Source organism: Elaeis guineensis, chromosome 8 (genome assembly GCF_000442705.2).
Source record: "Elaeis guineensis isolate ETL-2024a chromosome 8, EG11, whole genome shotgun sequence".
Lineage (NCBI taxonomy): Eukaryota > Viridiplantae > Streptophyta > Magnoliopsida > Arecales > Arecaceae > Elaeis > Elaeis guineensis.
In genome coordinates this window covers 13,040,420-13,047,895 of record NC_026000.2, presented here as the reverse complement: position 1 = coordinate 13,047,895, position 7,476 = coordinate 13,040,420, and the positions used below count along the sequence as shown (strand labels likewise).

Below are 7,476 nucleotides of genomic sequence, written 5' to 3'. Positions count from 1 at the left end.
TTACCTGAATGAAAAATTTTTGGTTTAATTTAGCTATTCGGGCCCTAAACGAAAGAATTTGGACTCGATCACTAGGAATGTCATCTCTTGAATAGGGTGGTGTTACATTAGAGATTTCAAAAGATTATTATATTTTTTTTAAAAAAAATCATCGAAATCGGACATCATATGATTAAGTTATAGCCTTTGAAAGTTTGATTTGTGACTTATCCTCCCAATGTAGTGGATCTTGCTTCTAAATACTTTCCAGTCCAATTATAGTTGTCAAAATGGTCCATATCGAGGCGATGATCCTCCTAGATCATATTTTCGTTATACTAACAATTTGAATTCATTCAAATTTAATCATAAGTACCATAAATTTAATCAAAATACTATGATTAGCTCATAGTCAACTCAGATGAAGCAATACTCAATATCTTCTAATCCATATGAACCATGATCAAGTCTATTGTAATTCCACATGCAACAACCCAAAGTCCCACCAGAGAGGCTAGTTACAAGGTATTACTTAAGTTCCATGACTTTATATAATTACCCAAAATTTGCACATCATATAGTCAATGTAGGGCTAAATAAGTGCCCTTCTCGGTCATCACACTCGCATTATAAAATGAGGCATCTCGAGGACCAATGATAAGTGGCGATCACATGATTTTAGCAAAGAGTATGGCTTAACATTGGAATTGAATACATGATTGAATACAACCTTCAAAAAAATATTGGAACTAAATACCATATGTGGCGATCTTCCATGGAAATTAGAGAGTGGTGCACTAGGTCCTATATAGTGTTACCGAGAAAAGAGCCCAAGTCTTTGCAAATGGGTCGGGTTGATCCGTGATCCGATCTGATCCAATCTAGTTAGATCTAATCCGAACTCATTCAAAAGACCCATGGAATCAGATCGGGTTAAAAAATTGGACCCGTTCTCTTTTTTGGGTCAGATCTGGATTTTCTGAATTTGGACCCGACCCGATCCGTGAAGATTTTTGGATTAATTTGGATCTGAAGATATATGATCCGATTCAATCTGACCCGACCCGGATCCAAATATAGGACCCGAACCTAATTTAACTATTTAAGTGGCTCATCCAAAACCCTCTCAGAATTTTCTATGATCCCATAGTCTTCTTCTTCCCCGTTAAATCCTAAAGGTTTTAACTATTTAAGTGGCTCATCCAAAACCCTCACAGGATTTCACCGAATAGCCGATAGTCTTCCTCTTCCCCATTAAATTTCAAATTGTTCCCTTCTGTTCTCCGATCTCCATGGAAAATTTTTTTCTCAAATTTGTTCAAATCTTAGTTCTTCGGTCGGTGTCTCCCTCAATTTTTCTCTGATTCTCTCGATCTCGACATCTCCCTCAAGCTCTCTCCATCTCGGCATCTCTCTTGAGCTTCCGTCTCGATGTCTCTCAGGTATGAATTCCTCCCCACCGTCCTCCTCCCCACCATCCTCCTCCAACTCCGCTGCTGACCTATCGTGGCCTCCTCGCATTTGCCACGATCAGTCCACTACGCCTGGGCGGCCCCATCGCTTCTGTGGCCTCCCACCGCTGTCGTGGGCCGACACATCCCCACCGCCGGCGTCCGATCTGCGTGCATGCAACCCCCCTACCCCATCGCCGCAGACAACCCCCTACCCCCCCACCTCCCTCAGAACTCTTCCAACTCTCCTCTCCCAGGTCAACAAGGCGGCCAACGGCACAATGGAGAATGGCATCCCCAGCATCTAGGAGCCTTTTCTCAAAGTCCCCAAGCTCTCGGATAATGGTGCCACCGTGGACCAGCACCACCTCACTCTCCCTCTCCCTCTCCTTAATAGGGCTCCACCTTCCTCCCCCGTCGCTGCAGGCAACCCTACCCCCTTCCTCCTCCACCCTCGGAGACTGATGCCCTCACGCCCCCATCCAACTCCTCTGCCTTTCTCTTCCTCTGCTTGGACGCACCTCCCTTGGGGCTCTACCTTCCTCCTCCTCTGCCCTCAGACGCCCCTCTCTCTCCCGACAATACCCGTCGCTTGCACTCCTCCGATTCCAGCTGCTACTTCCTCGGCTTCGTCGCTACCCTCTCCCACTCCATTTGTGGCCGCAAGCTTTTAGACCCGATTGCAGTAGACTTTTAGTTTCATTTATTTAATTATTTTAGACTTTTAGTTTTCATGTTCTTTCAGATCCGGTTGTAGTAGACTTTTAGTTTCGTTTATTTTAGACCCACTCCCTCTCTCAAGATATATTTTAGATTTTTAGTTTCCATATTCTTTTATGTGCCTGAAGATATAGGTTGATATAGGTTTTGTTTCATTTTATATTTTTAATATAATTAGTTATAATTTATGCTTATTTATTTTTATTTAATTCTATGTGAAATAGATTTATGTCTGTGATGGGTAGCAATGAAAATACAGTTGAAGTTTCAAGTGCACTTGGTTATACTAGTTCGCAACCGGTAGAGCCCTCTAATATAGATAGCTCTAAAACGAGCAAAAAAAGGAGGTCGGAGATATGGAATCATTATTCTGAGATAGAAAACCAAAAAGACCAGGCTAAATGCAATTATTGCTATGTTATTTTTTCAGCTGATCTTAAAAATGGGACAAGTCATCTTCACAAACATACAAAGAACTGTAAGTCAAAAAAAAATCTTGATAAGAGACAGAAACAGTTAATAGGTAATATAACATCAAAAGATGGTGTTGCATTGAATGAGTTAACTCCTTATTTGATCAAGAGAAAAGCTGTGAGGACCTTGCAAGAATGATAATTCTACAAGAAATGCCATTTACAACAGTTGAACATCCAGCTTTTCGGATATTTGTTAAAAATCTTAGACCTGAATTTCATATTGTTTCAAGGATAACATTGGCGTCCGATTGCTTGAAAGCATATGAAAGGGAAAAAAGAAGACTATATGAGTTCTTTAAAGCAAATTGTGGAAGAATTAGCTTAACATCTGACATGTGGACATCAAATCAGACATTGGGATATATGTGTCTCACTGCACATTACATCACTAATGATTGAAAACTTAAAAAGCATATTATCAATTTTAAGATGGTGCCTTCACCACACACAGGCTTAGTCATTAGTGATTGTATTGCAAACTGCATTTCATCTTGGAATATTGAAAGAAGATTAGGTTCAATCACCCTTGATAATTTGTCAGCAAACACAGTTGTGGCCACAGAACTTCAAAGACAATTTAGAAGAGACTTACTTTTGGATGGTAGGTTCTTTCATGTGCGTTGTTGTGCATATATTCTTAATTTGATTGTGAAGGATGGGTTGAAGGTAGTGGAGGGTGCTATTGTTAGGATTCGAGAGGCTGTTAAATTTATAAAGTCATCTCAAGCAAGATTGAAAATATTTATGGGAATTGTCAAACAATTAAAAATGAATGGTAAGAAAAGGATATGTATAGATGTACCTACTCATTGGAATTCTACATATCTTATGCTAAATGATGCTATGCAATTCAAAAAAGTATTTATGCGACTTGAGGCTCGAGATCCTAATTTTAAAAATGCACCAATTGAAGAAGATTGATCTCAAGGTACCATTATTTGTAACTTTTTAAAGGTTTTCCATCACATAACTGAATTATTTTTACAAACAAAAAATACAACTGCAAATTTATATTTCTATGAGATTTGGAGAATACAAATACTTCTAATTCAAGAATCTAAGAGTTCAAATGCAGTTGTGATGATGATGACCTTAAAAATGCAAGAAAAATTTGACAAGTATTGGAAAGATTGCTCTCACATTCTTGCTGTTGGGATTGTTCTTGATCCAAAACATAAAATGAAGCTTATTAAATATTGCTTTCAAAAAATCTATAGTAATGGTGATCGTGCTTCAATTGAGATAAATAAGATACGTGATGTTATTCAAAGTCTTTATGATCATTATACAATTTTGTATGGTGCACATGGCTCTCATGTTCAAGTGGAGGAGATGGTGTCTACAATTCAAGATAAAGAAGATGAGAGTATTTTTATGCAAGATTATGAAGAATTTATTCAAGAAGAAGAAGTTGTCCAACCATCTAAGTCAGAATTAGAGATCTATTTAGAATAGAAGGTATTTTATGATCTCTAATTTATATATTTGTATTAAAATATAATTCAATATTGTTAATAAAATAACTTGCAATGTAATTTTTTTAAAAAACAGGTTCATCCTCTAGAGGATCAAAAATTTGACATTCTAGACTATTGGAGAATCAACGAATCAAAATATCCAATATTATCTAAGATGATTCGTGATATATTGGCTATTCCAGTGTCTACTGTTGCATCTGAGTCTGCCTTCAGCACTACTGAAAGGGTTTTGAATGATTTTCGTAGTAGCCTATCTCCCAATACAGTTGAGGCCTTAATATGCACTCAAGATTGGCTTCGAGACACCTCACCTTATATTGCAGGTTCAATTTCTAAAACATTCATAAACTTTATCATATACTATGATATTAAAATTTTATAATTTTTACTTTCATTATTTTTTTATACATAGATACAAAGTACAAGATTGAAGATTATGAAATGGCTGTTATCATTGATGCTGATGATTAGCTCATGCTGGTAACAATTAACTTTATTATTATATTTATATTGTTAATTTTTATCTTACAAGTACTTGCATATTTCTTTGCCTTCTATATATTTTTATGTTTTACTTTTCTTTGGTTGTAGCAGGTGCTACATCATCTTAGGAGATCTTATTTACAGTTAGAGTGTGGATATATCATTCTGATTCACTAATGTTTCTTTTAGTTTATCCTATATTTTCTCAAGCAAGATACTGTATTTTCATGATACTGTATCTAATTTTACTATATTGTTACAAGCTGGTGCCACACTCATATTGCTACCGCATTTTATCTAATTTGATTGTTGATTGCTCAAGTTTAGTTTATGAATATTTTTTTTCTAAGGTAAAAATGAACATTGTAGCTTGAGATAATCTTGAGAGCAATGGATGTTGATATTAAAGGATGCATTGTGATTCTTGATGAGAAAAATAATTTTGATTCTTGATATTAAAGGATGCCTTCTTGGATGATTGGATGCTATATTTTGAGAAAAATAATCATCCTTCCCATCTCCATTTTGCTGGTTTTGAGAAAAATAATCATCCTTCCGTTCTTTCGAAGTTCTAGCAGATCGAAATGGAATTCGAGGATCGATACCGGTCGGCTTGGACACCTAAATATGATTGCCTTCTCTTTGGTATGTATTCTGCTTTGATGTTTTGTTCTGAGACGTACTATTTGAGCAAAGCAAATATTTACCAACTCTATGCTTTGTAACGACATATAGATCTTGACGATACTCTGTACCCTTATAGCTCTGGCATAGCAACCGAGTGCCGCAAAAACATTGAAAGTGTGCATCACTTCTCTGAATTTTGTTGATAGTTCCTCTGTATCATATTTAAAGAGTTTACAGCGGGCACGTATGGCTCACAACTATTGCTATTATGTTCATATTATATGGTCGAGAAGCTAGAGATTAAGGAGAGCAAGATCCCAGACATGTGTAACGCACTGTACAAGCACTACGGGACAACCATGGCCGATCTAAGGGTACGATACATAATATTTTCTCCTATTCCCAATATCTGAAATTACTATTCTACTTGTTTCCAAAACAATATCTTATCTTTTATTTATTGGCCAACTTGTGTATTGTATGATAATCTCTAGCAAATTCATAATTCATCTAGCACATTATAAAGAAAATTTTTTTTTATTTTTTTTTATTTATTTTTTTATCTATATGAATAATTTTTTTGCTTTATAATGCGCTCCATTTAAAAACTAAACAGGATTGGATCCAAATCGGATCCGACCCGAATCGGATCCGTATTTCATGGATTGGGACTGGATTATATATGAACCCGACTCGATCCGAATGATCCGATGGATCAATAAATTTGGCCATGGACCCGATCCGATCCGATCCAATTTTTTATCAGGATAGGTATGGATCCAATATCAAGATCCAATCAAGAAATCAGATCGGATCGAAATCACTCAGGATCCGATCCGACCCGACCCATTTGCAGGTCTAATATTTATCTTCAACTTAAGGATTCTTCTTCCATTGCTCTGCACCTGGGCAATATCTTATTCATCGATGCTTGCAGATGTCTATTCCCACGTTTCACATGCGATATTTTGAATGGGACCAACAGGTAATATTTTGTTATAATGATGGGTAACATTATCTTTGTGCCACAACAGCTCCTTTAAAATGCTTAGCGCTTAGTTTCTTAATGGGATGCTTTATTTTAACTCATCCAGCATATTTAATTTCAAATGCGGTCCAATAATCTTTTTATGGTTGCTTTATTGAGCCCATTAACCATGGTAGAGCTCAGTCCAACCACCATAAGATATAAAATGAGGCGAAGATAAGGACTTGCATGATTCATCCTCAATGTGCATCTTTAGTATGTTTGAGATGCAACCAAGATGGCCTGAAACAAAATTTTACCACTAGGCTATGATTGTAGTACCACCAGGGGTGGCAATCTCATAGACCAAGTTAGATACAGATTGTAGATCAAATTAAAAATTTATGAATGCAAATTAGATCTTTTTATAAAGATAAATTCGACCTAATCAACTAACTTATTTATTAAATAGATCAAATCAGATTAAATAGATTAAATAGGTCAGATTAAGCAGGTCGGAAATATGTTAAGCAAATTTAAAAAGATTAATCCGACTTATTTTTTAAATGAATAAAAATTAGTTAAACAGATAAAAATCTAAACTTGAACTCAATATATTTAATAAATAGATTTAGACGGATTGATCCATTTATGATCCAAATCTACTTAAAATAGATTGCTCCCGGATTAGAACGATAGATCAGATCATAAATTGCTACTCCTAAAATCAAAAACAATTCTTTTGCCGGTAGTATTTCATAGATTCAAATACTACATGAACAGGCGCTTCAATAATGATCGTAATGACTTAACATTCATTATTGGATTCTTACCCAACAAAAAAAAAATCAAACAAACAAACATTATTGTACAGGCCTCAAAATTTGCACATCATATAGTCAATGTAGGGCTAAATAAGTGCCCTTCTCGGTCATCACACTCGCATTATAAAATGAGGCATCTCGAGGACCAATGATAAGTGGCGATCACATGATTTTAGCAAAGAGTATGGCTTAACATTGGAATTGAATACATGATTGAATACAACCTTCAAAAAAATATTGGAACTGAATACCGTATGTGGCAATCTTCTATGAAAATTAGAGAGTGGTGCACTAGGTCCTATATAGCGTTATCGAGAAAAGAGCCCAAGTCTTTGCAAATGGGTCGGATTGATCCATGATCCGACCCAATCTGACCCAGTTAGATTCAATCCGAACCCATTCAAAAGACCTATAGAATCGGATCGGATTAAAAAATTGGACTCGTTCTTTTTTTCGGGTCGGATCTAGATT

At 36.1% G+C, this 7,476-nt stretch overlaps 1 pseudogene; it reads left to right on the top strand.

Moving 5' to 3' along the window:
* Positions 1-2,322: 2,322 nt before the first annotated feature.
* Positions 2,323-4,588, top strand: LOC114914455 (zinc finger BED domain-containing protein RICESLEEPER 2-like; annotated as a pseudogene).
* Positions 4,589-7,476: the final 2,888 nt, after the last annotated feature.